Genomic DNA, 27700 nt, shown 5'->3' with positions numbered 1-27700 from the left:
TATTTTAATCATGGGTAATCATATCATGTCAGGGCAGAAATGGGCCTTAGAGAGCTTCCAGCCCTGGAATGGCAAATCGGTTTCATTTTGGTGCCAGGTCCAATCGTTTAGCGATGGCTGCCTGAAGCGCTGGGCCGAGAAGCGGGCTGCCCATCTCGGGGCTCTGTGGGGAGCCGAGCCTCGATCAATTAGCGAGGCTTACCACGGGCAGGGGAGCGGGGATGCAGCACTTTGCACCGATTAGCCAACCCCGATCTAGTCCTACCTGCCCTGCCTACAGATGAGAAAAGAACTGCTCCAGAGCCCTGTCTGTGTCCCCAGAGCACTCCCGTCCCCTAGCAGCCATTCCATACCAGGCAAAGGGGTCTGTGCGTAACATGGAAGGGTCCGTGAACTCGGATGGGAAAAAAAAATTACATCTTCAGTTTTACTAACCTCTAACTGAAACTGAGCACTTCCTTCCATCATGAACATAGGCAAGAAACCATAGTAGCATCAGCAGTCCCTGTGACTGTCACTAGTAGAAACCACAGCTATCTTTACAGCACATCAGAGCTGTTGCAGATATCTTTAAAGATCGCTTACACTCCTCGCTAGGGTGAAATGAGAGTAGTTATTAGATCTGCCACGAAATCTTGTTGTTGAATGCGTTAATAAAGAAGCACATGTATGACTCCCTCACAAACTTGTTTTTAAATATTTGGATAACTGCGTTTCGGTAGAATTGGTTTCCTCGGCGATCCTATATGACGCGTTTAAATCCATTATTCTGAGAAAAAGCGCATAGACTTCACCGGACGCCAAAGGGGTGCATGGTCCACAAAAGGTTAAAACCCCCCTGCCAAAGTTGGCTGCCTGCAAGTCCTGTGTGCCAGGGCCCCTCCCAGCCTCGGCTTCAGTCACAGGAGCGGATGTGGGCAACATGGGCTGTCTTTGGTACCTTGAATGCTTTGCTGTGACTTGGCGGCAACTGGCAGCTGAGATAGTGCAAATTGGCCGCTCTCCACTCTGGGGAGACAGCTGACCTCGGGGGCTCCCTGGGCTCAGATGCCCAGACGGTGACAGCTCTGTCCCTGTGCCAGGCCTCCCCGGTTTGGCCTTCCACAGTGATGGCCAGTCTGGGTCACAGACACGGCAGCTCCGTGTTTGGCTCCAGCCTTCTTTCTCCTATAGCAACCCTGCCCTTCTGCCGTGCTGTCCCCCAGGAGCCTGAAAGGCCGGCTTCGTGGATATCTTACTGCTGCGTCTGGTTGCCTGTTTCTCAGCCTCAGCATGGGGGAGAAAGACAGCCTGGAGATTTCAATCACGGAGCACAGGCTACATCTCCGGTCCTCAGGCTCACCTTGCTGTTTTCCTTTCATTTTCAAAATGCATCTATTCTCCTTCCTTTGGGTATGCTGATGTTGAATTCTCAGCTATTTGTCCTGGAAGACACCTCCAAAAATTGTCTGTTCCACACATCCCGCCCCTCCCCGCCCCACCCTTCGCTTTACAAACCAGGACACAGTCTGGGAGAGGCAGCATGACCTGCCCTTGTGACACAGACCTGGAACCACCCGGCCAGTCCTTTCCCCAACGTTGCACAGCCTCATAAATAATGTAAGATTTTGGCATCGTAACCATCTGTCTCAGGTCAGGGAAACAAATTGCAAATTCATCCCTATACAAAATCACCATTTGATGAAGTCAGGGGAATTGGGGCTACTGCTGCTCCAGGGGGCTCTGTTCCCAGTAGATTCTCTGTACCTGGCACGACCGAAGGTTCTGTGCAGAATTCTTGTTTGTTTTTATTTTCACAGAGCCCTTGAGGAGGTCTAGAAGTATGGGGTAAAGGGTGGGTCCCTCCTATTTTCCATCAGCATCACAGACAATGCTTTCAGGATGCTTCTGGTGTGGAGCTGCTCCTTTGCCCAAGGAATCTTCCCCACTGCCTTTCAGGTCAACAGTCATGCCTGAGCTACAAGGTCTTTCAGTTAGTGGAGACAGGCAAGGAGCTGTAACGAACATCCCCCAAATCTCTGTGGCTTAACAGAATGTGTGAAAGGCTTATTTCTAGTTCACATCACGTTCCAATCAGGCGTTCCAGGGACGGCCTTGCACATGGTGATTGAGGGATCCAGGATCCCTTCATCTTGTGGAAAACAGCACTACGAACTTCAATATGTGGCTTCCAAGGTCAAGGTAGAACAATATGAGAAAATGGAGGCTCCTGAGTGACAGATTTTTATGGTTCAGATACACTACGTCTGCCTACTTTCCATAGGCTAGAACTCAGTCACATGGCCCCAACCTAACTGCAAGGAAGCCTGGGAAATGTAGTCTAGCTGTGGACTCAGGAAGATGAAGAAATGGATATGGTGGGAACAGTGTTGGCATGGCCATGGTCATTAATGTTATACTACTGTCCTAGTAAAGTTCTTTGGGTTGCACGTGACACTAGCTTAAGTGGGGCAGGAAAATATTGGATGGGGATGACCAAAAGGACGCTGGATACCTCACAGAGTCCAAAAGAAAGTTGATTGAGGAGATTCAGGAGGGGCTGGACGAGAGAGTAATGATCATCAATAGCTTCCCATTCTAAGGGATCCCGTGGTTTTTTACTTTTTCTTTGCTTCATCTGTTCATTCAACAAATATTATTGAGCACCTACTAGATGCCAGACCAGGCTTTGTTGCAGTGAAGCAAACAGACCACATCCCGGCTCTCATGGAGCTGACGTTATGTTCAATTTTCTATGCAAACTGTTTTCTTGCTTCTTTGTGCCCATGTTCCTGAGGTCCACTGTGGTCCTTGTATGGGATGTGATAGTGCTGGCCTGTGGCTCTCCCAACTGCTATTTCTGTCCCTTTCCCCAGCTAATGGCCCCCACCTTCTACCTACAAGATATCTGGACAACTGTTTTGTGCCATCACTTGTGAGAGAGAGACTATTAAATGGGGACTTCCTGCTTATCACATAGACCAGATGTCTTTTTTTTTAAACATCTTTATTGGAGTATAATTGCTTTACAATGGTGTGTTAGTTTCTGCTTTATAACAAAGTGAATCAGCTATACGTATACATGTATCCCCATATCTCCTCCCTCTTGCATCTCCCTCCCACCCTCCCTATCCCACCCCTCTAGGTGGTCACAAAGCACCGAGCTGATCTCCCTGTGCTATGAGGCTGCTTCCCACTAGCTCTCTATTTTACACTTGGTAGTGTATATATGTCCATGCCTCTCTCTCACTTCGTCCCAGCTTACCCTTCCCCCTCCCCGTGTCCTCAAGTCCATTCTCTACATCTTCGTCTTTATTCCTGTCCTGCCCCTAGGTTCTTCAGAACCTTTTTTTTTTAAGATTCCATATATATGTGTTAACATACGGTATTTGTTTTTCTCTTTCTGACTTACTTCACTCTGTATGACAGACTCTAGGTCCATCCACCTCACTACAAATAACTCAGAGCCAAGCTTCTCAAAGTGTGGTCCAGGATCCTCTACTTGGGAATCTCCAGTGTGACTCGTTATGCTTTCCCCCAGCCGTGCAGACCTTCAGCTTGAGTACCTGAGGAGGGGCTGGAATGGACACTTTTTACCCACTCTCTAGCTAAGTGATGGCCACCAAAGGCCATCTTGACCTACTACTCAAGGAAAGCATCCCAACTCCTCACCATGGCCTGCAAGACCCTCCTGATCTGGTCCTGCCTACCAATCAAGCCCCAGCTCTCCCTGCCCCGACACTTGGCAGCCCCTGTTAGGCTGTGCTGGCCTGTTTCCTGAACCCTACAAGCCTGGTCCTGCCTCTAGACACTTGTTTTTCCCACCAGCCAACTGCTCCCCACTGCTCCCCGTCTGCCTCACCTTGTCTTGGTCTCTACTCCAAATCCCTTCCCTGACCAGCCTGTCTACAATAGCCCCCCACCACCTTCTCCTTACCCAATGTGACTCCTTTCCGTGTAAGTTACACGAGACATTCGTTCATTTACTTGCTTGTTGCCCGGCTTCCCATTCAGTGGACAAATCCTGAGGACAGGGATGTGCTTTCCTGAGCACATAGCAGGCACTCAGGAAATACTGGTTAAATGAACAGACCTTGGTACCTCCACCTCCTTCATGATCTGATTTTAGGAGTAGTTACCTCTTCATACAAAGCAGAGGAAATTGGACGTGGGGTGGGGGGTTGGTCCAATGTTCTGGAAAACCTAGGGGCAGGACAGGAATAAAGACGCAGACGTAGAGAATGGACCTGAGTTCCAGTGGTAAGACATTACCTTCCAAGGCAGAGGGTGCAGGGTCGATCCTTCCTCGGGGAGCTAAGATCCCACATGCCTCGCGGCCAAAAACCCCAAACATAAAACAGAAGCAATATTGTAACAAATTCAATAAAGACTTTAAAAGTGGTCCACATCCAGGAATAAAGAAGCAGACATAGAGAATGGACTTGAGGACACGGGGAAGGGGAAGGGGAAGCTGGGACGAAGTGAGAGAGTGACATGGACATATCTACACTACCAAATGTAAAATAGATAGCTAGTGTATTTACATTTTACTCTAAAAAGTAAAGCCTTTAAAACTGCTTCCCACCCCCTCCCACGTACCTTGCCAACTCCCCATAAACCTCTGACCTAAGCAATCACTGACCTCTGGGATTCTCAGGCCAGGTCCCCAAAAAGAGGCAATCTGAAAACCAGGAGCTCAGAATCTTGAGCTGGGAAACTGTGTGTGTGGGTGAGGGGAATACCTCTATACCCAGAGTCCAAAGCTCACACAATCAGGAGTGCCAAAAATTAGAAGGAATCCATTCTAACTCCACCTGGGCCTCTGTTTCCTCCTCTGTAAAATGGGTGTAATACTTACCTGCGAACACTGCTGTGAGAACTAAGGGAGCTAATTAAATTCACATAAAAACACTCAGCACTGTACACTATGCATGATAGCCTTCAATAAATGCTAGCTTAGGACTCTTCTCTTCTATTATCAGGATGCATGTGGCGCAGTGCCTGGCACACTGGAGGACCTGGGAAAGGTGGTCTTGAGCGGGTTTCTAAGAACTGACTGTCAAGTAATTACCACCTAAGGTGAGCACAGCAATGGAGCTGGGGGGACGTGGCCCCGGAACCCAGAGGAGGGAATCAAGAGGAAATTTACTGGTGAGGCCTCTGGGAGGGTGAACAAGAGTCAGCCGAGTGGCTGTTCTGTCCCGAAGGGCGGGGCTTGGAAAGGCTCTGAGACAGTTATCACGCAGCGAGGCTGTTTTTTCCCTGTCCTTCACTGAGTCCCCACTTAGGAGCTCGAGGAAAATGAAAGACAATTCTCACGACCTCCATCATTTCCACCTCGTATTTACTTATTTTTATGAATGTTATTTTTTGACCCTGATCCCTTCACTCGGGATTTGGGGCTCAGACATGGCCGAACTCTGTCTTATTTCGTGCTGCGCCTTTTCTGGAAGCCGCCACCTCTGTCGGGGTGGCTGGCTAAAAGGGGGATTGGGCAAGATCTCAAGGGGAACGATTAGGAGATTTCAGTTGCTTCTTGTGTTTCCACCTCCTTTCTGATCTGGGAGAGAGGAAGAGGCAGCCCACGTGGGTGACTGGGGAAACAGCAGAGATAAGAGCTTCTCGACCGGCTGGGCTAGCGGGCCCCTCATTCACACCGCTTCAAAGACAAACACTTTCCGTTTGTCGATTTGTTTTAGGCCTTGCCGAATCTGCAACTCTGTGGCCTTGACTCTAAAAATAAATCTCCTGCAGTAATGACGAGGCTGTTGCAAAGAGGAAGGCTGTGCAGAGAAAGAAAGACCGAGGGAGGCGGGAGAGACACTGAATACCCAAACAGGAAGAAGGGATGTGGGGAAATTGTCCTGGCTCCTTCCTCCCGACCGATGCCCGGCCAGGCAGGATGCTCCGCCAGTTCATTAGAACCTGAGCACAGAGGAGGGGACTGTCCTATCTAGCCGTTGTGACCCAGCTGCTAACTGTGGTCCACACACCGGCAGCTGCGTCAGCATCACCTGCGAACCTTTTAGAAATACAAATTCTCCGGCCCCACCCCAGCCCTGCTGAATCGGAATCTGCATTTTAACCAGCTCCCAGGGTGATTCATGGGCACACTAGAGTTTGAGAAGCGGGTAGAGTCCCTGACGTTGCGCCGAATGCACCAAACAGATGCTCAATTCTCCTCCCTTCCAACAAACCAGAGGCGTGCCCCTCCCCGGCTGGCGGGCTTCCTCCCAGGACTCTCCTTTGGAGAAAGGAACCTCTTAGCAGGATCCAGCTAGGTTCCCTGTGACCACGGTTCATTTTACTACAATGCTGCAGCTCCCCATTCACCCCCAAGATAATTAGGGATATCTTTGGCCGGTCCTGTGCTCATCCAACATTCACATGGACGTAGGACGCAGGCTCATTACAGGCTGGTTACTCCCCAGGGGCTCTCTGGGATTTGTCATCTGAGTCCTTTTCCTCCACCCCTGGTTGCTTTGTTTCTCCTTCCCCAGCTCCTGGCCTGAAATGTTTCCCTATCTCCTCATCTTTATGAAACTCAATTTCACGGCCTCGGTGTGAGATTTTGATACATGCTGATATCCCCTCCTCTTAGGTCTCGCTGACATATTTCAACCCCCCTTACGGCTCTCATCAGTTTTGCGAAGAGGCCATCCTCTCCTCCTTTCTGGCTCAGCGGTCCTAAGCTTGGCTATTTAGTGTGGACTCCGGTTCCCTTCCCTCCGGCCCAGGCCAGGCAGGTGAGCAGTCAGGCCATTGTTTAGATGCTGAGTAGGTGACAAAGAGTTATGGTTGCTCTTTGCTGGAATTCTAAATAATGGCTGTCACTCCTCATTGACTATAAAATGTACAAATGTGAATGATAAGAAAGAACATAACTGTGGCCCATCTTATGACATTTATTTTAGCTGTGCTTTAAAATCAATTTAATTTGTAAATTATTCATGGCGTGTAGCAACTTTTACAGAGTTGCACTCCTTTAAACCTATGCTTTAAAGATTGTACTAACTTTTTGGAGACATTTTGTGGATGTTTTTATTACAAAGGTAATGCCTATCTATCTTAGAAAATGTGGATACTACAGATAAGCAAAAATAATTATTATATTATTATCACCTCTAATCCTATGACCAAGAAATAATCACTTAACATTTTAGTGTATATCCTTTCAGTCTTTTTTCATTCTATACACACAGGTATGTATATGTATCTCTCTATCTCTATTTTTTTAGGGTCACTGTATATGTGCTAGCTTGTGTCCAAAGATGGCTGCCATCATCAATGCCTTCCCCTCTGTTCTGGAAGCAGCTCATACCAACTCTCCAGAGCTGATAGTGGGCATTTCCTCCCAACTCTGTGTTAAGTGACATCATGTTGATAGCTTGAAATCAGCCATGGTGGTAAATACTATCAATCAGGACCTTTCTTTCCGCAGATATCTGGTTATTCAACATCTACCAGCATACAGCTGTGTATATATACACCCACGGCCAACTTCATGGACGAGCAATCTTAATAATTTTATGTTTGAAATTGTGTTTTGTCAGTGAAGTCTGATGGGCCAATAGAACATCACGTGACAAGAGGAAATACATACAAGATGTGTGTCCACCATTTCTTATTGCCCCGTTAGCCTTGGGGTTCACGATGCCCCATGAGCACAGAATTCTGGTGAACCCACAAGGCCTGGGAGTTCAGTGAGACTCAAGGCAAATGCAAAGTGAGTATGTGATGCCTACAGCTGAGTAAGTGGGGGAGCTGACAGCCCTAAGAGGCCATGCTTTCCATTTGAAACAGTATTTGCTCCAGATGCAGAAAGAAAGTACTGGCGTTTGAAGAAACACAAACGACCAAGGAGCCCTATCACATTCCTTCTTGCATTACTTCCGTGTTAGCCAACCACTCACAATGAAAATGGTGACGTACGTAGAAGAAAAGGGAAAGACAAGGCACCTCGGAGTTCCTTTTCTTTCACTCCTTCCCCTTCCTTGTTTATCAGTGAGCAGAAGGTAGAATGCTGGCAGAATGCATGCATATCAAGTCAAGTAAAACAGTCGAGTTCGTTTTGTGCAGCGTTTCCTCTGTTCTGCTAAGAACAAAATACATATGGGTGTACAAGCTTCGTAACACAAAATGTGTAATTTCACCGATGCCGCGTGAGTTCAATGCTCTTACATTTGCACGTAAAACTGACATTGCACAAGATATAGATAAATGGTAAATTCATGTTAATAATTTACATTTTTAATTTTTCTTTACTTAGAACTACATTAAATAGAAAATTTTAAAACACCATGACAGGTCAAGGGAAAGACCCTGAGAGAAAGGAGAAAAGCTTTATATTTAAGTATCTGGAACAGCACTTTTTCCTGGTTTTTCGAACAAGGGGCCCTACGTTTTTATTTTGCTCTCAGCTCCACAAATTGTGGAGGGGAGCCAGCCATGTCCATTCCATTCCCCACTGAGGGGTTGAGTCTATTCCTTCACCTCCTGAATCTAGGTGACCTGTGACTGCTTTGACCAGCAGAATTCCATAGACGTGAGCTTTGTTGGTTGTACACTTTACCTTTAACAGAACTGGAGGTTTCCACTTCCTGCCTCTTAGAGCCCTGAGCCACCGGGAAAGAAGTCCAGGCTACTCTGCTAGAGAGAGACGTCATTTGCGAGAGTACTGGGGCACCAGACGCGTGAGTGCAGAAGCCACCTTGAAGGTCCAGTGCAGTCGAGCCTTCCGATGACTCCAGCCCCAGCTGCATTCTAAATGCAGCCTTGTGAGAGACCCCAGGCAAAAACCACCACAGAATCATGAGCGATGATAATAAACTGTTGTTTAATTCCACTAAGCTTTGGGATGGTTTGTTTGGCAGCAACAGACGACTACAACAGTATCCATCCCCTTTTGTAATGTGTGATTTTAGCTCTTAAAGAGAAAATTCTAGATTTTCCCCCCCAAGAATCAGAACCCTAAGTGGACAATATTAGGGTGGGATTCAAGCTGCAACGAAGCAGAAGAGTATAACCTCAAAGTTTAGTGTGCTTGAGATTCACTGGGGCGGGGGCAGGGGGATTGGGGACACATTAAAAATGCAGCTCTTCTGACTCCAGCCCCCCAGATTTGGATTCAGTAAATCTGGGGTATGGCCAAGGCATCTGTACATTTCCAAGCCCTCCCCTCATGATTTGGAGGAGGCTTTTGGTGGACTGCAATTTGCAGAATGCTGCTTCAGAGGGTATTCATCCACAGTGGCAACGGGCTGTTGATTTCAGAGTCAGAAGATTCCCATAACCCCCTCCCCAGCCCTGAATTACAGAACTTGCTGATGGCCTGGGAGGGTTACCTGGAATAAAGATAGACTTGCCCATCACAGAACTTTCCTCATCTTCTATTTGAAAACCAACAGAGAAAACAAACAAGAAACTATTCTTATTACAGGTTAAGCAGAATTTTCAGGAAAGGCATCCGACCATTACTGATTACTCAGAGGACCATGCATGGGAGCAGAGAGAGAGAAAATGCCCATCTTCTGTCTGCAGCAGACTTTTCCTTTGGGTTATCATTCCCAAAAGAGACATGGGTGGCCCCAAAATGCCACTTGGTTTTACTTCTTCAGAGGGAACTAAAAACCATACGCATATTTTAGGTAGTCATACCAAATGAAAAATGATATCCTTAAAATTCTAATTTCAGTTAGATTGTGACTTATGCATCTTTGCCTTCCCAGCTTCTCACATGGTGCCTGCCTCCAAGTGGGAGAGCAGTAATTATTTGCCAAGTGAATTAATTTGAGTTACCAATAAATTTGAAGCATCAAACAAAGCTACAGTCTTGATCTCATGCAGACATCACTGGATGTGATTAGCATTCAAACGGACCTAATCTCATCCTTGCAGGAAATGTCCTAAAAGAGAGAGATGATGAACAGATCCTGGTGAAATAAATTCACTCAAAGTTTCCCAGAAATGGCTGAATCCCTGGGAAGCAGTTTTGACCTGGCAGCTCTCAGGGAGAGCCTTAACGGAGCCACGTTTGCTGAGTATCCACCCACAGAGGGTGAGGGATGGCGGGTGGTTCTGGGGCACGGCCACGAAAAGTGGGCGTGGCCAGAGACCTGGACCAAAGAACGAATGGGCATCTGTGTGACAAGCCGATGAGAGGTGATGAGAATGAATGGTGCTCAGCCTCATCCTCCACACTGTAAAACGGTGCAAACAGTATACATCTCACAAAGTTTTCATGAGAATTGAAGAACACATAAACACACACAAAGTCTCCTGCATAGTGCCTGGCACATAATGGCTCTTCAACAAAATGTTATCTCATATTCCCTGAACTCTCTAACTACCCTGGATGATTCTCTCATGCTTCAGCTTTCCCTGACGATACAGTAGTGCTTGTTATAAAGGAAGCTGAGAATGGGTGGTGTTTATCAGTCAGCGTTTGCTGCATAACAAATCACCTCAAGCTTAGTAGTTTAAAACCACACTCATTTATGCTTGCTTTTACATCTTTAGGTCAGCTAATCTCAGCTGGGCTCGACTGGGAAGCTCTGCTTCTGGCTGCTTGTTTGCCCGGGTGTGGCTCCTCATCACAGATTGGGGTCAAGTCTGACTCTGGGTCCCAGGACGAGGGGCAGATACAGGGGAAAATACTTTCTCATGGCAATGACAGAGGCGCAAAAGGGCAAGCCCAGCCATGCAACCACATTTCCAGCTAGAAAGTCAAAAGGAGGGGGTGGTAGAAATATAGCTTTAGAAGCTGGGGCCACCTGGCAAAAGTTGCAGCCACAGTCTATGAAAGAAACTGAAGCTGTGGAGGAGACCCAGCTGCTGCAGGGATGTGGGGAGAAATACCCTGGTGTCTTCCCTCTTCCTGCCCTGGGACTTCTATCAGTGTCTCCTGTTGGCCAAACATACCAGGAAGTCAGAAAGCAAGGGAGCAGGGAAATGCAGTTCCCCTTGAGACAAAGCAGGCTAGAAAAGGCAGGGATGGATCTGGAAACAAACTGGTGTATGTGATAGCATTCACTTGGCCCAGACCTGTACGCACACCCAGGCAACACACTGCCCAAGCACAGTAGCAGTCACTCCCAACGCCCCATCCGTACCCCTTGGCACTGACTGATCCCACACCACCAGTGTTTTACGGAAGACGCCTGCAGCTCTGCCCGAGGGCTTTTCCTGTGCACAGAGCATGCTTGGGCTGCGTGCTAGGGAAATTGAAGGGCTGCAGGGTTGGCGCTCCTGCTGCTGGACAGAATGGTGGCTCGTGCCCCTCACCCTGTGAGCAAGCTTTACGTTGTCTCTTAGGCGTCCTCAGTGGGACTGAGCCCCCATGGCCCCCAGCGCTCATCTTCTCATTGCACCACATTCCGTGTCGACTTCCTTTCCTTCTCTCTCATACCTACCCCCATCACGAATCAACTCCTTCATCCAAGCTAAGACAGGGGACACGGGTTCGTGCCCCGGGCCGGGAAGATCCCACATGCCACGGAGCGGCTGGGCCCGTGAGCCATGGCCGCTGAGCCTGCGCGTCCGGAGCCTGTGCTCCGCAACGGGAGAGGCCACAACAGTGAGAGGCCCAAAACAGCTCACAGCTGGCACATGTGCCTTTGTGGCAAAGCAGGAACAGACCAGGGCTCAGAGCCAGGGGTCAGGCCCAGGACTGGGCACCCCTGTATCCATCCCTGGGACTCATATCCCCCTCACACACCAGGGCCCTATTTGGCTCCTCCCACCCACCGCAGCACATCTTCCTTTCCATTCTTTCCATGGGAGGAAGCGCAGAGCGAAAGAGGCTCAGAGGCCCCCTCCAGCAAAAGTCAGGGGCAGACTTGGGCATGGAACGTTCTCCCAGAATCTCTACCTTGTTCCCACATCCCTGTCCCACCTGCCCCCAGCACCCCACGAAAGGCCGCCCCTCCTCAGAAGGGAGCGAGTTAAGTGCCGCCTTACCAAGGAACTGCCACACTAGCCACCAAAGTGACTGCTCGTTATTTGAACACTTTCTTCTATTTGACTGAATACAGGAAAAATGTCACAAATAGAATATTCATCATCCCCCTCATGTGCCTTTTCTTCCCTGCTTATCTCCCTGCTGTCATGTACGAATCCCAGCTTCAGGTTCATTTGGTATGTTGAGTGCATGCCCAGGGAGAAGATGCCGCTGAAAGCCTTGCCCACGTGCTCCATGCGGCGACAGCCCTCCCTCCCCACCGGTGACACCCCACCAGACGAACGCCACTCACACTGACCCCTCGAGAGTAGGACAACGTCTGCCTAAGCGCAGGGGCCTTCTGCTCTATGCAGAGGGAACGTAAAGGGCCCGAGGAGCCTTCACAGCCATTCAGTGATTCTCGGCATGTCACTTTTACAGACACCTCAGCTTCCAGAGCTTTTATCTTCAGGTGCTTCTCAGAAGACGCAGGATGGCATCCCCACCCCACTTCAAACACCGTCTGTTTCGAGATCCTCAGAGGGGCTAACGCCGCCTGCCAATTTCTCAGCTATGGAGTCATCTGCGCGGAGCGTCGCTCTCTGTCTCTTTTCCATCAGTGGCGGAGACACGGTTTCCCCAAGCTGCTGCTCCTCCAGCCAGGCCCCACCTTACAGATTGCCCTGTCAAGCTGCAGGGAACACGTTTCTAGGACTGGAAAATGAAAGTACTTATTGCCCTGACAATTAGATGTTATGTTCAACTGCAGTAACACAGGCCTGAAAACTGGTGGCTTAAAAAAGAGAGGGATTTCTTTTTCTCTCCTGTAATATCAGTCCAGAGGTGGGCCATCCAGGGCTGGTATGGCTGCTCCATAAAGCCACCAAGGACCCAGCCCTTTTCTTTTTCATTCTGAGGGCGTTACCATCATCCCAGGCTCTTAAGATGGCCACTGGACCTCCAGCCATCACATCAGATTTTCAGGCAGGGTAAAGAGAAATGGCAGAAGGGGGCTCCCAAGCTGATTTGGCCTCCCTTCTAAAGAGCTTTCCAGAAATCTCACCCAAGAACTCCAGCTTAACATTTCATTGACCAGTAGCTACAATCGAGCCTGGCAAATCTAAGTTTTTAGCTGGGTACATTGCCGTCGTCCATAAAATCGGAGCTCTATGAATGTTATGGGCTTATTGTGCCTTCCTACCATTCATATGTTAAAGTCCTAACTCCCAGTACTTTAGAGTATGACCGTCTTTGGAGATACGGTCTTTAAAGAAGTGATTAAGTTAAATGGGGTCATTAGAACTGGCCCTAATCCAATCTGCTGGGTGTCCCTAGAAGAAGATGCCATTAGGACACAGACAACATACAGAAGGAAGACCATGTGAAGACACAGAGAGAAGGTGACCATCTATAAGCCCTGGAGAGAGATCTCAAAATGAAACCAGCCCTGCCAAGTTGCCGCCATCTTGATCTTGGACTTGGCAAACCGTAAGAAAATAAATTGCTGCTGTTTAAGCCACCTGGGGTGTGGCACTTTGTTATGGCAGCCTGAGTAGACTAAGACAAGAAGTAAGGAAAAGAGAAGAATGGTCAGGAGTAGGCAATTACCAATACCTGGCACATTTGGGAAATCCGTGTCTTTATTACCTGAGCTTCTTAAGATGCTTTTTAAGGCGGTTTTCATCAGGTGGCATCCAGAGGGCCTGCACCGTCCCCACCCTTCCCTAACCAGCCCTCCACCAACCTCCATTTCTCTCTTGTCTTTGCATGACTCTCCTCCCTGGAAATGCTTATATAAAACTGTGGCCTCTCTGGAACAATTTGCGAAGTCCCGAAATAGCCCTCCCTCCCTTCCACTGGCCATAAATAGCCTGAAAGTCTAAAGTCAGTGCTTCATTCCTTTGGTTAATCTATTATTTCCTATGAAAGTGCAAATTAAATGGCAAATGATGTAGCTCTGGTCAGCCCAGAGCAGGTTGTGTTGGGAAGAGCACAGGGCAGGGCCAGAGAGGCTGGCTGGGCAGTGGGCACCAAAGAGCCAGAGGCCAGAACGAGAGCACAGGAGGCCCAGGTGGGGATGCTACCAGCAGAGGGGTCCCTGAACACTGCTGGGCTCATCCTTCTTTGCTAAAAGGGGAAAGGCGTTGGGATCAGGATCAAATATTTTCCCAGGGAAGACCCGATACCTGCACCGCATCTCAACGTCTGATGAAACAGCATTCAGAGGGCACCTTCCCGCACATTCACTCACCCGCTCTCCCTCCCTCGCCCGTCAAGCTTCTCCACGGGAAGTGAACAGGCAGCTGAATTGGGATGTTCTGCACGACACTGGTTCCCTCACAGGGGATGCCACAGACACAGGACATTTGTCTTGGCCTTTGCTGTGTCCAACAGCTCTGTCTTCTTTCCTCTATTGGTTCACTGTATTGGTCTGATGGAGAACACCTCGAATAATTCATTCAGAAAGTGTTAAACTTCCCAAGAACTTCTGTATCCGAAAACATCCTTCATGTGCTCCCACACTTGAATACTTACTTGTCTCAGCACTACACCCGCCCTTTTAAACTCAGCTGTGTACTGCTGGGGCTGGGAGATAGCAAACGACGTTTGCCAGCTGCCTTTCTTGTAGGTTCTGCCAATAGGAGGCATTGGCAGGAGGTGAGAAGGCAGGAGAAAGGGAGAAACTTGACGTTCCTGCCTCCAAAGAAATGCAGCCCCTGGTCCCTCTTTCCCTGGTTGGACCCTGGCTGATGTAAGTACGGAATTCAAATCTCAAAATAATCTTCCCTCAGAACTTTGAAGAAAATGCAACATTGTCTTCTAGCTTTCCAGCTGAGGTCTTTCACGCTAGGTTACTATTTTTTATCTTTCTGGAAAATGTGGATTTCTTTTGTAATTACCCTCGGAGTTCAAAATCGCCATGCCTTTAGGCACAGGTCTTTTATAAATCTTCCTGTCGGGCACTTGGTCTGCTCTCTAAATTTAAAGATTGAAGATTTTCTCCAGCTCAGGGAAGCTGTTTATTCTAGTATTACTTTGATAATTTCCTCTCCCACAAGCTCTCTGTTCTTTGCTTCTGAAAATTCCTATTAGATCGATATGTGAATTTCAGGTCCTGATCCATGTCTCTTAATTTTTCTCTGATACTTTTTAAAAAAATCTCCTTGTCTTTTTGTACCTGTTGAGAGAATCTTTCAGCCTAGGCATCGGTTCAGTCTCTGCCCATGGCCGATCAGCTACTGCATCCAATGAGCTTGTGACGTTAGCAGTTTTTTTTCATTCCCAGAACTCTGATATATTCTTTTGACAGCAATCAGCTCTTTATTTATGGATAGCACTTTTACTTAATTGAAATCTCTCTCCATATCCTGGGAGAATTCTGTGGGGGTTAGTTCTCTTGTTTGTTTAGTTTGGTGCCTCTCTTTCACAATGTTGGTTTTCCTCGAATACGTTTGATGATTCTGTACTGTCTGTTCCTATTATAGACGAAGCTCTAGGCTTATCTACAGTGGAGGCTGGTGGGCATTTTCTAAGCTCCAGTGAAAAATGCCCGCTCTCAAGACAGTGAAAGCCAGTTCTGGTTACGGAAGCCTGGACTCTCAGGACTGTTTCGGTGACGAAGGACTTGGATCAAGCCACCTTTCCTTGCTGACATTTGCTAGCATGTTCTCCGAGCGTAGGGACTGCCTTCCCTACTGTCCACCAACTTGGGCCTCTCACTGTTGTGGCCTCCCCCATTGTGGAGCACAGGCTCCGGACGCGCAGGCTCAGCGGCCATGGCTCACGGGCCCAGCCACTCCGCGGCATGTGGGATCCTCCCGGACCGGGGCATGAACCCGTGTCCCCTGCATCGGCAGGTGGACTCTCAACCACTGTGCCACCAGGGAAGCCCAAATATTTTTAATATTGTAAGGAATCAATCCCCCATGGACCCATCCCCCAGCTTTAATGACTACAAAATTGGTGCATCTGTAGTCACACTTCCCCTCAGGAGCCCCCCCAACGTATTTATTTTTTTTTTGTTTTTACTTTTTGACCATTTTGATGGACTTTGAAGAGGGAAGACAAATGATAAATCAGCAATCTTGAAACGCAAGCTCGTTTCTTCAGAAATGCTGGAGGAGGGAATTTCCTGGTGGTCCAGTGGTTAGGGCTCCGTGCTTCCACTGCGGAGGCCAAGGGTTCAGTCCTTGTTCAGGGAGCTAGGATCCCACCTGCCACGTGAGGCGGCCAGAAAAACAATTTTTTTTGGAGGAGTTATTGAAGCTGGGTCATGGAGTCACGATGGAGGTTCGTTACACCCTTCTCTCTACTCTTGACTATATTTGAAAATTTCCATAATTAAAAGTTTTTGAAGAAAGTAAAACTCAGTGTTTGAAGAATAAATGCTACTGAATAAAGTATTTTCTCCAAGCTGTTTCTGCGGCTGTCTTCTAGCCCAGTGATTCTCAGACAGCCCGGCAGGGAGAGCGGCGCCTTCCTTTCCCCTGTTTGAAAGAGTCTTTGACAATCACGGTGTGGCCTGAGACAATTTATGGAGCGGAGTGCTTTGTCAGGTGAAGACAGCGGAAGCTGGGATGCGGGGGTGAAGGGCTGGAGACCAACACTCCAGCCTTCAGTGGCTGCTGTGAGCCCAGAGCCACACTCCTTACTTGATAGAAAACTCAGTGTCTACTTACAGGATGTAGATATATATATATATATATTTTTTTTTCATTTAAAAATTAAAAATCATAATCACACAGGAGAAACACATGAATAGGGCAAGACTGGCCATGGATTGATGGTTATTGAGGCCGGGTGAGCGGTACATGGGGGCTCACTATTCTGTTTAATCTACTTCCAGGTATCTTTGAAATTCTCCATGATAAAATACCTTTTTTAAAATCACCTTATTTTTAAAATACATATCTTCCGGCATGGGGTGGGGGAGGGTTGTGATTATTGTTTTTAATGGAAGATAGGGGGAAAAACTCCAAATTCAATGACCTGCACTTCTTTCTAGTCCAGTAAGGGTAGATCTCCTAGCCATGTGCACTTCTCTGCTTCAAGACTCCTCAAGGCTCTCCTCATTTCTTCTCTCACCTCCCTCCTCAACTGCCCTCCACGTGCCCATGAAACAGACCTCTATATTCAGGGACAATTGTTTTCACAAAGAGAAAGCTGTCCAGAGCTTCCATTAGCCACTATGCATTTTTATTGATTTATATCTGCCTTGTTCCAAAGATGTATTTAAGGTTTGCAAAGATGCATACACTAGAACAGCATAAAATAAACTACAAGTAAATAAGAGACAAATAAGAACAAAGGAGATAAAGGGAAAACGAGGATAGGAAAGTAAGATGGAGCCAAGAGTGAGGAGACTATACAAAAATACTGGAAGCAGAACACAAGTTTGAGGCTGAGTTCCCTAGCAACCCATGCAAAAAAGGAAGCTGGGTCACACTGTGATTTACAGAGCTGGTGATGTAAAAACAAAGCCGACCATCAGGAGAAGCGCAAGTATTCTTAACATGCAGATCAAGGAGGCAAGTTTCCACCGTGGATTATCATAAATAAATATCGTGAACAATATTCTCATGTTACACACAGCCAACAGAACACAAGGCTTTCTACCCACACGTGCACCGCTATACGGCAATGAGGGCGAGCAAGGTACACCCCTACACAACCATAGAGACTTCCTCAACTTCTTTCGAAATAGGCTGAGGGAGAACCTCTAGATGCCGTTCAAGGAAAGTCACTCTGTGGGGACCAAAAGCGGTCTCCGCACTGGGGTGGCTTCCCATGGGACAGACTTCAGAATATCCAAAGCAAAGATTTGTAGCCTAGAAGCCATGCACCAGGATTCAAGGGGTTCAGGATTCCTTGGCACTATCAGCAAAAGTGCATGCATGTGTGCATTTTTTCCAGGGAATGGGTCCACAGCTTTCATTAGATTCGCAAAGGTGTCAGTGAATCCAAAGAAAGTGAAGAACACCCCCAAAAAGAGGCAGCACGGGCTTCAAAACTTCTGTCAAGGGTGTGGAGAAAAGGGGACCCTCCTGCACTGTTGGAGGGAATGTAAATTGGTGCAGCCACTATGGAGAACAGCATGGAGGTTCTTTAAAAAACTACAAATAGAGTTACCATACGATCCAGCTGTCAAATGAAAAAAATGCACAACATGAGAATTGTGAGTTAAATCTTATTGGGGGCAAAATGAGGACAATAGTCCAGGAGACGGCATTTCAGAGAGCTCTGAGGAAGTGCTCCAGAGAGGCAGGCGGAAGGTCAGTGTTATATGTGACTTTAGTGAAGGGGGGACGTGCAGTGAAGCACACATGTTGGCAGAGGCTGGCTGCTAGTCACGAGGAGCAGATGTCACCATAAATGATTTTAATGCTTTTCTAGATGCAAAGAGATGCAAGAATTAGGCTCATAAAATCTTTTCCTGAAAATATCTAAAGACCTGTTCTGCCAGTTTTTCCCAGAGCACAGAGGGCCTCATTCCTGATCTCCACCCTGAAATCCTTTCAGGGGGTGTTGAAGGTCAGCAGCTGCAGCAGCTCATGATTTAATCCTTGTAGAGTAGATGGCACGTGCCAATTTGTAGTTGGCACAGCAATCCCACTCCTGGGCATATATCCGGACAAAACTATAATTCGAAAAGGTACATGCACCCCAGTGTTCACTGCAGCACTATTTACAGTAGCTGAGACATAGAAGCAACCTAAGTGTCCATCAGCACGTAAATGGATAAAGAAGGTGTGGTACACATATACAATGGAATATTACTCAGCCATGAAAAAGAACAAAATAATGCCATTTGCAGCAACACGGATGGACCTAGAGATTATCATACTAAGTGAAGTAAGTCAAGCAGAGAAAGACAAATATATGATATCCCTCATATGTGGAATCTAAAATATGATACAAATGAACTTACAAAACAAAAACAGACTCACAGACATAGAAAACAAACATAGTTATCAAAGGGGAAAGGGGAGGATAAATTAGGAGTCTTGGATTAGCAGATACAAACTAGTATATATAAAATAAACAACAAGGTCCTATTGTATAGCACAGGGAACTATATTCAATATCTTGTAATAACTTATATGGGAAAAGAATATATATACATATGTATATATGTATAATGGAATCACTTTGCTGTACACCAGAAACATCATTATAAAACAACATATACTTCAATCTAAGAAAACCTTCTCCATCGACGCTACTTCTCCCGGGCTCCTGGTGTGTAACTTCTCGGGTTGCTGGTGAGCGGTGGAGGTGTAGCTTTAACATTGAATGGAACTGGGGATAGAAGGGATCCTCCTGTGAAACTGAGCTGATCAGAACAATTTCCAACTAGAAGACCCCCCACTCCCACCCCTGCTCAGAGACTTGCTCGGGAATCCCTCAGGGACAGGGTAACTTTGAGATGACAGCAAGACCAAGGTGCCACCATGGTTCCAGGCCATCAAGCAGGGCTACAGTAATCTCTACCAGGAGAATTTTTTTCTAATTTAAGACAATTGTAACTAAACACCCACCTAAATCATTAAAAAAAGAAAGTCATTCATCTTTGATAGTGTGACTTCCTAATGAATCCTCCAAGCTCAACTAGTGCCAAATGTGCTCCAAGGTGACCCAGGTGAAGAGTTCCGGGGGTTACAAACCAAGCACCAGGTACAAGCTGGGAAATCGCTGCCGCCAACAATGGCTTCGGATACATGACAATTAAACTAGAGTTCTTCCTGCCAGTAAGTAGATAGAAATTTTTATGAAAACCATTGCTGCAGGTCATTAGTCATAATAACAATAGCTAACATTTATTAATCATTTATTATATGCCAGGCACTCTATGTTCTCAGGGGAGCCTCACAACCGTGCTGTAATTGGGGGGAGCAGCCCATCATTCCCATTTTACAGATGGGTGATCCAAGGCTGAAAGAGGTGAAGTAATTTGCAGAAAGTCAAATAGATTTGTCTGACTGATCTGCCTTTGCCCTCAGCGGCTATGCTGCCGCATTTGTGAATGTGAAAAGTTCAGCTCACCAGCAGTGGTATGGAATGGTTAAGGAATGAGTTTCAGGGTGGGGAGGGAGCGGTGGTAAGGGGAAGAAAGTCCTGCTTACCCCCCTGAAAATAATTGTCATATCCATGAAGAGAACATTCTCCCTGTTTCAATGATCTATTATTGTATAACAAACCACCCCACAATGTGGTGACATAAACCAACCATTTATGATTGCAATCAGGTGCTCCCTGGAGGTGGAGTCCTCTGGAGGGTCAACTGGGCTGCATATCCAAGATGGCACACGCACAGGCCTGGCGGTGGATGCTGGCTGTCATCTAGGAGGTCAGCTGTCGACCAGAGTGCCTATATGTGGACTTGAGCTGTGAAATTTGAATTTCAATTGTTTTTTCCAATTAATTGTTTAATTTTTCAATTGTTTAATGAATCAGTTTTTAGTATAAGTATATCCCAAATATTGCACAGGATGTACTTACACTAAAAAAAAATCATTGTTTATCTGAAATTCAAAATGGAGACATACTTATACTTAAAAATATATTAGTAATCTTGTAATAACCTATAATGGAAAAGAATTTTTAAAAGAATGTATGTATTATATATGTGTATATATTCAGTACATATATATATATATATATATATACACATATATATTCAGCATAACTGAATCACTTTGCTGTATACCTGAAACTAACGCAACACTGTAAATTTATCTGATGTTCAAATTTAACTGAGAGCCTTGTATTTTTATTTATCTGGCAACCCTACCCAGGAGACCACTCTGCCTCCATTCTCAACTACGTGTCTGGCATGGAGTTGGCTTTAACCCCGTATTAGTTTTCTTTTGCTGCATCACAAATTATTATAAACTTAGCAGCTTAAAACACCATCCATTTATTCGCTCACAGTTTCCACGGGTCAGAAATCCCGGCATAGAGTCATTCAGCCTGACTCTCTGCTTAGAAGCTCACAAGGCTAAAATCAAGGTGTCGGCAGGACTGTGTTCCTTTCTGAAAACCCTGGGAAAGGATCCACTCCAAGCTCTTTCAGGTTGTTGGCCGAACCTAGCTCCTCCTCACATTTTCCACCCGGCCCCCTCCATCTTCAGGCCAGCCAGGGTACATCAAGTTGCTCTCCTGTTTTGAATCTCTAGGATTTTTCCTTCTTCTTCGGCTTCTGCCACCAGCCAGAGAAAGTTCTCTGCTTTTTAAAGGATCATGTGATTCGATTAGGCCCATCGTCTCCCTTTTTAAAGGTCAACTGGGCCACATAACATAACACAATCATAGGAGTGAAATCTCATTCAATTTACAGCTTGTGAGGGGGCATGGGAATCTTAAAGGGCCATTCCTAGAAATTCAACTCACAACATCCCCAGACCTGGGGGTAGGCCCTGAGGGTCTTAGGCCAGTGAATGTTTCTGATGTCCAGCTGCAGCCCAGAGCCAGTGAAATGGAAGGAAATGTTTGTCCAGGATTTGGGGAAAGAATTTTTTCTCTTCTACAGGATTGGGTGCTACCTGGGGAGAGGTCTGGAGGTACCACCATCAGAAAACCACCAGGGGTGGGCTGGAAGCCAGCAAGGACAACCACAGAGATCTAGAGATGGAGCCTGCCCAAGGGAGCAAAGCCAAGAACCGGGGTGGTGGTAGCACCACAGCCCTGAATCTGGCTGCTCTGGAACCCCACTCTCCTCGTTGACCTTTTACTCATGGCGGCCCAAGAAGTCTGGGTAGCTTTTTCTCATCAATTTCTATTGAAGCCTTCTTCGTTGATGCAGGAGGTGATGTCACTAACCCACCTGGAGTGTTTCTAGCTGCTGGTAAACTGTGTCAAGCAAGCTCCAGATAAGTCCCTCATTTATAAAAACAGGGCCCTGAACCCATGCTTGGCTACCCGCAATCCAACGGAGGAAGAATTCTCTCTCTCAAAGTAGGGAGAGAATGAAATAACTCTCAGAGAGAAGCGGGTCTCCTGTAGATGCCAGAAGCCTGCTCCCCTAACTTTTCCAATTCCTTCAGGGGTCAGTCAGGCTGACCCAAGGGTTATCATGAAGAAGAAAAGCAGCGTGCTTGGCCTGGCTCACTGTCGCTGGTCCTTTCTAGAGCTTCCTCTGGTGTGTTACGCTGTGAGAAAGGCTCATATCACTGGTCTTTGCCCTCAAGAAATGTACAATCTATTAAGGAAGATGATTTGTTTGTGTGCCGAAAAGGAGTTGGAAAGCGTTGTAAAGGAGAGATAAGGTTTCTACAAGTGAGAAAGGAGTCTGGGGGTATGTGAGAAACTGAGGGCAGAACATTGTAACAGGGCAGGAGGCAGGGGAGGGATGGCAGAGTTCGCAGCAGGGAAGAGAAGATACAGAGAATGAGTGGCTTGTAGTCCTGCATGAGGGAAGGAACCCAGCCAGTGAAATTAGAGCTTCCTCACAGATGGCGGACCGTCTCCATGGCCCAAGCAGATGAAGTTTCCTCATTCTCCATTTTGTTCTCAAATGTTCACAAGATGGCACCACAAGGAAGTGGAGGATTCCAAGCGACAGAGCCAATGAGGAAGCCGTTTGCTGCTGGCCAGTTTGAAGAATCTTAACCTGAAGGGTCAATCTGCTGGGCTCTTTTATTTTGGGGGGTGTGGCTTTTGATACGTTGCATTGGTGAAAAATCTTCCAGTTCGACCGCTGTGAAGTATTGACCCAAAGAAGATAAATTTCAAAAGGAACCTTCCAAAAGGAGCATGAAAGGCACTGGGAAAGAGAAAAGAACGATAATAAAAAAAATTAGATCTTAATTTAAGTTGGAACTGTGACTAGAGGGAAAGAAGGAGGTGGTGTATTTTGTAATTGAAGACACAAACCCTTCGTGGCTGGAACCAAGAGTTAACACAAGATAGGAAGGGACCTGGCTGAGGCCTCCTGGACTGGCCGGGGCCTCCTCACGGAGTCCTAATTGGCTTAGGCCAACAGTAGTGTGGGAACACAAATGGGGGAAGGGCCATATATAAAAAGTTACGGGACAGTTCATCTACCTCAAGTGTCTTACAGCGCACACCTCTTGAATTTTAACGACCAGAGTTACGACTGGGCAATTAACCCCATGTGCAGTAGCCCTCCACCCAAGACAGCTAAAGACAAAAGGCAGAGATGGGGGCCATTCAGTCAACAAGCAGGGCTCCACCCTCCTCCGCCTGGGCAGAAGTGAATGGCTTTTCTTTTCACTCCAGGATCTCCAAAAAAGTAAGCACACAAGCAAGGGAATTACCCTATAACCTACTGTCTAAAAAAAAAAAAAAAAAAAAAAATTGTTTCCTTCAAATGTACTGTAATTCAAAATGTTTAGAGGCCAAATGGTAAAAATCCCTTTAAAAATCCGAAAGGCCCAAAGCAGGTTTGAAGCTGTTGGGTACTTAACGATCATAATTAGCTATTCAATGCAAAAATCACTTTTCTATCCAGGCTGGCACAACAGTGGGGAATGAGTTACTGAAAGAAGTTAAGAACAGAGTTTCCAAGGCAATCCTTCTGCTCCCTGGAAGGTCACTTTCTGGAGGGTTTATGCAACATTTTGGAAAAGGGTGGCATTTTACCAATTGTGCTTCACCGGTCCCAGCCTCCTTGCTCTTCTGACCAAGGCAGAAAAAACAGAGTGGGGACGGCCCACAACTGACAAAGCGCCTAGGAGCACTTTGCTCTTTAAAACAGGGGTGATAAGGGTAGGATGGAATTGAAGGTGATCTCATTTCAAAAAGAGTGGCTCCTGATACCCAAGCTGCCATGAAAGCAGTTCCAGAGATGGAAGGGATAGGACCGTGTGTGATCCCAATGCTCTAGGGAAAAAACAACAACAACAGATTTATTAAGTCATGACCCCAACCCCCTCAAGTCATGGACCACATGCTCTGGAGTCTTTATTCAAGGCCCTGCCTGATCTCGTCCCTCTTGGTTATATACACTACCGGAGACTGCTATGCGGGGGTGCATTAAATAATTTATGTGATTGTTTTAATGAAAAGTTCACTCTCTATAGGAAAATCAATAATGGCTACATCACGTCCTACTTTGGTCCAGGAGTGCACTGAATCTACTCTCTTGGACTCCCGCCGCCCAGAGTGGGTGTCCAGCTGGCCGGGTTGTACTCTGACTTAGAGGCCAAATACTGAGGACATACAGGCAACCCCTCTAGTAGCAAGTCTTGTCAAACTAAGCCTTTTGAGCGTTAGTCGTATCATCAGGCAGGGCCGGCTCCATGGCTGATCACACAGGACCCTGGGCTCAGAAGGGTCCTGTGCTGGGGGTTTAATGCTCTGTGGTGGACATCTTGAAATGCTGAACAATTCTATCTTTGGATTGTTGTTTGGTAAGTGAAGTCTAATAGGATAATAAAGGGGACTTGGAGGCTCAGCTCATGACAGTCTCCCCCATTCCTTGCCCATCCACCCAGCAACCACCCAGGGTCTCCATCCCTGGTAGGAGGGCTGAGGTGGGATGGGCTCTCCCAGGACAGTAGGGAGGGGCACGGTGGAGGCCACGCCCACCCCAGGCTGGTAGCACTACCCACATCTGGTACCAAGCATATCTCAGCAGGGAGGCAGCTTAGGGTATTCCTGTGTGAAGAGGACAATGACTCCCCTGCCGGAGGACCACATAGGTCTGGCTGAAGAAAGGGGGAACCTGGCAACTGGTGGGCCAAGGGTGCAGCACGGTAAGGCGGGACCCCCAAGCCCCTGTGACGGTGTACACTTGCCCCAGAAGTATCCCTGTGCCCAAGGGGACACGACACGAAGTAGCAAATTAAAAACATGATTGGTGGGCTTCCCAGGTGGCGCAGTGGTTGAGAGTCCGCCTGCCGATGCAGGGGACACGGGTTCATGCCCCGGTCCGGGAAGATCCCACATGCTGCGGAGCAGCTGGGCCCATGAGCCATGGCCGCTGAGCCTGCGCGTCCGGAGCCTGTGCTCCGCAACGGGAGAGGCCACAACAGTGAGAGGCCCGCGTACCGCAAAAAAAAAAAAAACAAAAAAACCCAAAAAAACATGATTGGTTGAAAGAGAGACTGCAGAAGAAAGGGAAAAGTTTCATATGTTAGTACCTTTCATGGCACCTTTTATCCTGCTTTTTGAATAAGGAACCTTGAATTTTCATTTTGTTCCAGGTCCCCCAAATTATGTAGCTCGTCCTGTCCCCATGTTTTACCCATATTTTGATCCTGAGTGCTGACACAGATTCTAGATTGCCCCTCACTGATTTCAATCTGTATTGGGCCCTCTGGCCTGGGTCCTGACCCTCCCCGTCTGCAGCCATGCCTGGGTTCTCCAATCAGGGTACCGGCCCAGCGGTGACCTGCTGATGATTAACAAAAGTTCTCCAGGGATGACAGCCCTGATTTGTAGCATGTGCCCATTTTGGTGATGTAAACACTCCCACCACAGGCAATTTCAAGAAGAAAAGCCCACTATCTGCTGTGTGTGCAGGTGAGCACTGCCTGTGCAATGCCACTTGGCCTCTGAATCCTCGAGGCATTAAGCCAGGGCCCCAGGAAGCCCAGGGAGATAATAGAACAAAAGAGCTTTCTCCTAGATGCAAGGTTTTCCATTTGGCTGCACATTGCAATCACCCAGGGAGCTTTAAAAATGCGTAGACCCAGACTACGCATCCCAGACCAATTACATCATCATCCCTGGGGGTGGACCAGGCTGCAGTATTTTTAAATCCCCAAGTGATTCCAATGTGAGGCCAAGGTTGTAAACCTCAATGGATCAGTGGTTCTCAAACCTTAGTGTGCATCAGAATCCCCTGGAGCGCTTGTCAAAACACCCATTCCTGGGCCCTGGGCCTCGACCTTCTGACCCTGAGGCCTGGGGTAGGGCCCAGGAATTGGCATTTCTAACCAGTTCCCAGGCGATGCTGAGGCTGCTAGTCCATCGACCACAATTTGAGATCCAGCGTTTTTGAAAAAACTGCCTTGTGTCAACCACCTGGGGTTCACCCTGATTAAGAAGGTGCAAGGTGGGCTTCCCTGGTGGAGCAGTGGTTGAGAGTCCGCCTGCCAGATGCAGGGGACACGGGTTCGTGCCCCGGTCCAGGAAGATCCCACATGCCGTGGAGCGGCTGGGCCCGTGAGCCATGGCCGCTGAGCCTGCGCGTCCGGAGCCCGGGCTCCACAACGGGAGAGGCCACAACAGTGAGAGGCCCACGTACCACAAAAAAAAAAAAAGAAGAAGGTGCAAGGTATAAAGCTGTTACTTAATTGGAAGCCCTGGAGTTGGGCTTTACAGAAAGCCTCCCTCCCGTGAAAAAGCTATTTGTTGAGAGGAAGAGGCAGGAGCCTGCTAGTGAAATGCGACTGAGCTGTGACATGCCACCTGCTTAATTAAAAATGCATACCCGGAGACAGAGGTCAGGTTGGTCAGTCCTAGTTGGTCACCTTGAGGGATTTGCTGCCAGGTGGGCAGGGAAGCAGAGGAAGAAGCAGAGAGAGGGGAAGCTGAGCTGTCTCCCTCTGGAGAGTCCGAACCACTGGACCGCCAGGGAACTCCCCCTACCCCACCTTTTAAACCACCATCCCAAGTTCAACCACCATTGATTAATTTTGCCTGGTCTGGGACTTCACGTAAATTGAATCAGAATGTAGGTACTCTTTCATGCCTGGCTTTGTTCAGTCCGAACGTCTGTGAAGGTCATCTATGTTGTTACATGTGTCGCTAGCTCTTTCTCCTGCATTGCTAGGTGGTATTCCATTGTATGAATACACAAGCTGGCTGCGCCGGCTTGCTCTAATCCCCTCCAAGGTATGTCAGGCCCCTGGACCTGGCTTCTCAACTCCCTTTGGAAGTTCTTTCCCGCATGTCTATCTCGAATTCACCCTCACCTGCTTCTGCACTGCAGCCCCTTTCTTGGACTAAAATAGGGAGCCATGCTTGGCAAACAAAGGCTGGTTATTAACGACAATCATATCAACTTAAAAAAAAAACTTCAGGACTGGAATTCCTGTTGCCTTGTGTCTGGAAAATCACCAGGTGAGACTGGGGAGGCAGGTATGGGGAAACCGCTGGTTCATGAGCAGCTGTCCCACCTAACGCACTATCTAAGCCTCGTTCTTGATAGAATTCATCTTTTTAAAGGTAACTGGAACTAAACAGAAACACACAAAAATATTCTGACCCAGGAATTCCACTCCTAGGAACACCCAAGAGAAAGGAGTACACACACCCTCACAAAGTCACGAGTATGAACATTTGTGGCAACTTTCTTCGTAAGAGCCAGAAAATGGAAACAACCCAAATTGCCATCAACAGGAGAATAGATAAATAAATTGTAGTGTATTCATACAATGGAATACCACCTAGCAATGAAGGAGAAAGAGCTAGCAACACATGTAACAACAGAGATGAACCTCACAGACAGTCAGACTGAAAAAAAGCCAGGCATGAAAGAGTACCTACATTCTGATTCAATTTACGTGAAGTTCCAGACCAGGCAAAATTAATCAATGGTGGTAGAACTCGGGATGGTGGTTTAAAAAGTGGGGTAGGGGGAGTTCCCTGGCGGTCCAGTGGTTAGGACTCGGCACTTTCACTGCCATGGCCCAGGTTCAGTCCCTGTTCGGGGAGCTGAGATCCTGTAAGCCACGTGGCACAGCCAAAAGTAAATAAATAAATATAAAATAATAAGTTTGTGTTGGGACTTCCCTGGTGGTCCAATTGTTAAGAATCTGCTTTCCAATGCGGGGGACACGGGTTCAACCCCTGATCAGGGAACTAAGATCCCAC

This window comes from Mesoplodon densirostris, chromosome X (assembly GCF_025265405.1).
Source record: "Mesoplodon densirostris isolate mMesDen1 chromosome X, mMesDen1 primary haplotype, whole genome shotgun sequence".
NCBI lineage: Eukaryota > Metazoa > Chordata > Mammalia > Artiodactyla > Ziphiidae > Mesoplodon > Mesoplodon densirostris.
The sequence above is the reverse complement of the archived record's forward strand: the minus strand, read 5'-3'. Positions refer to the sequence as shown.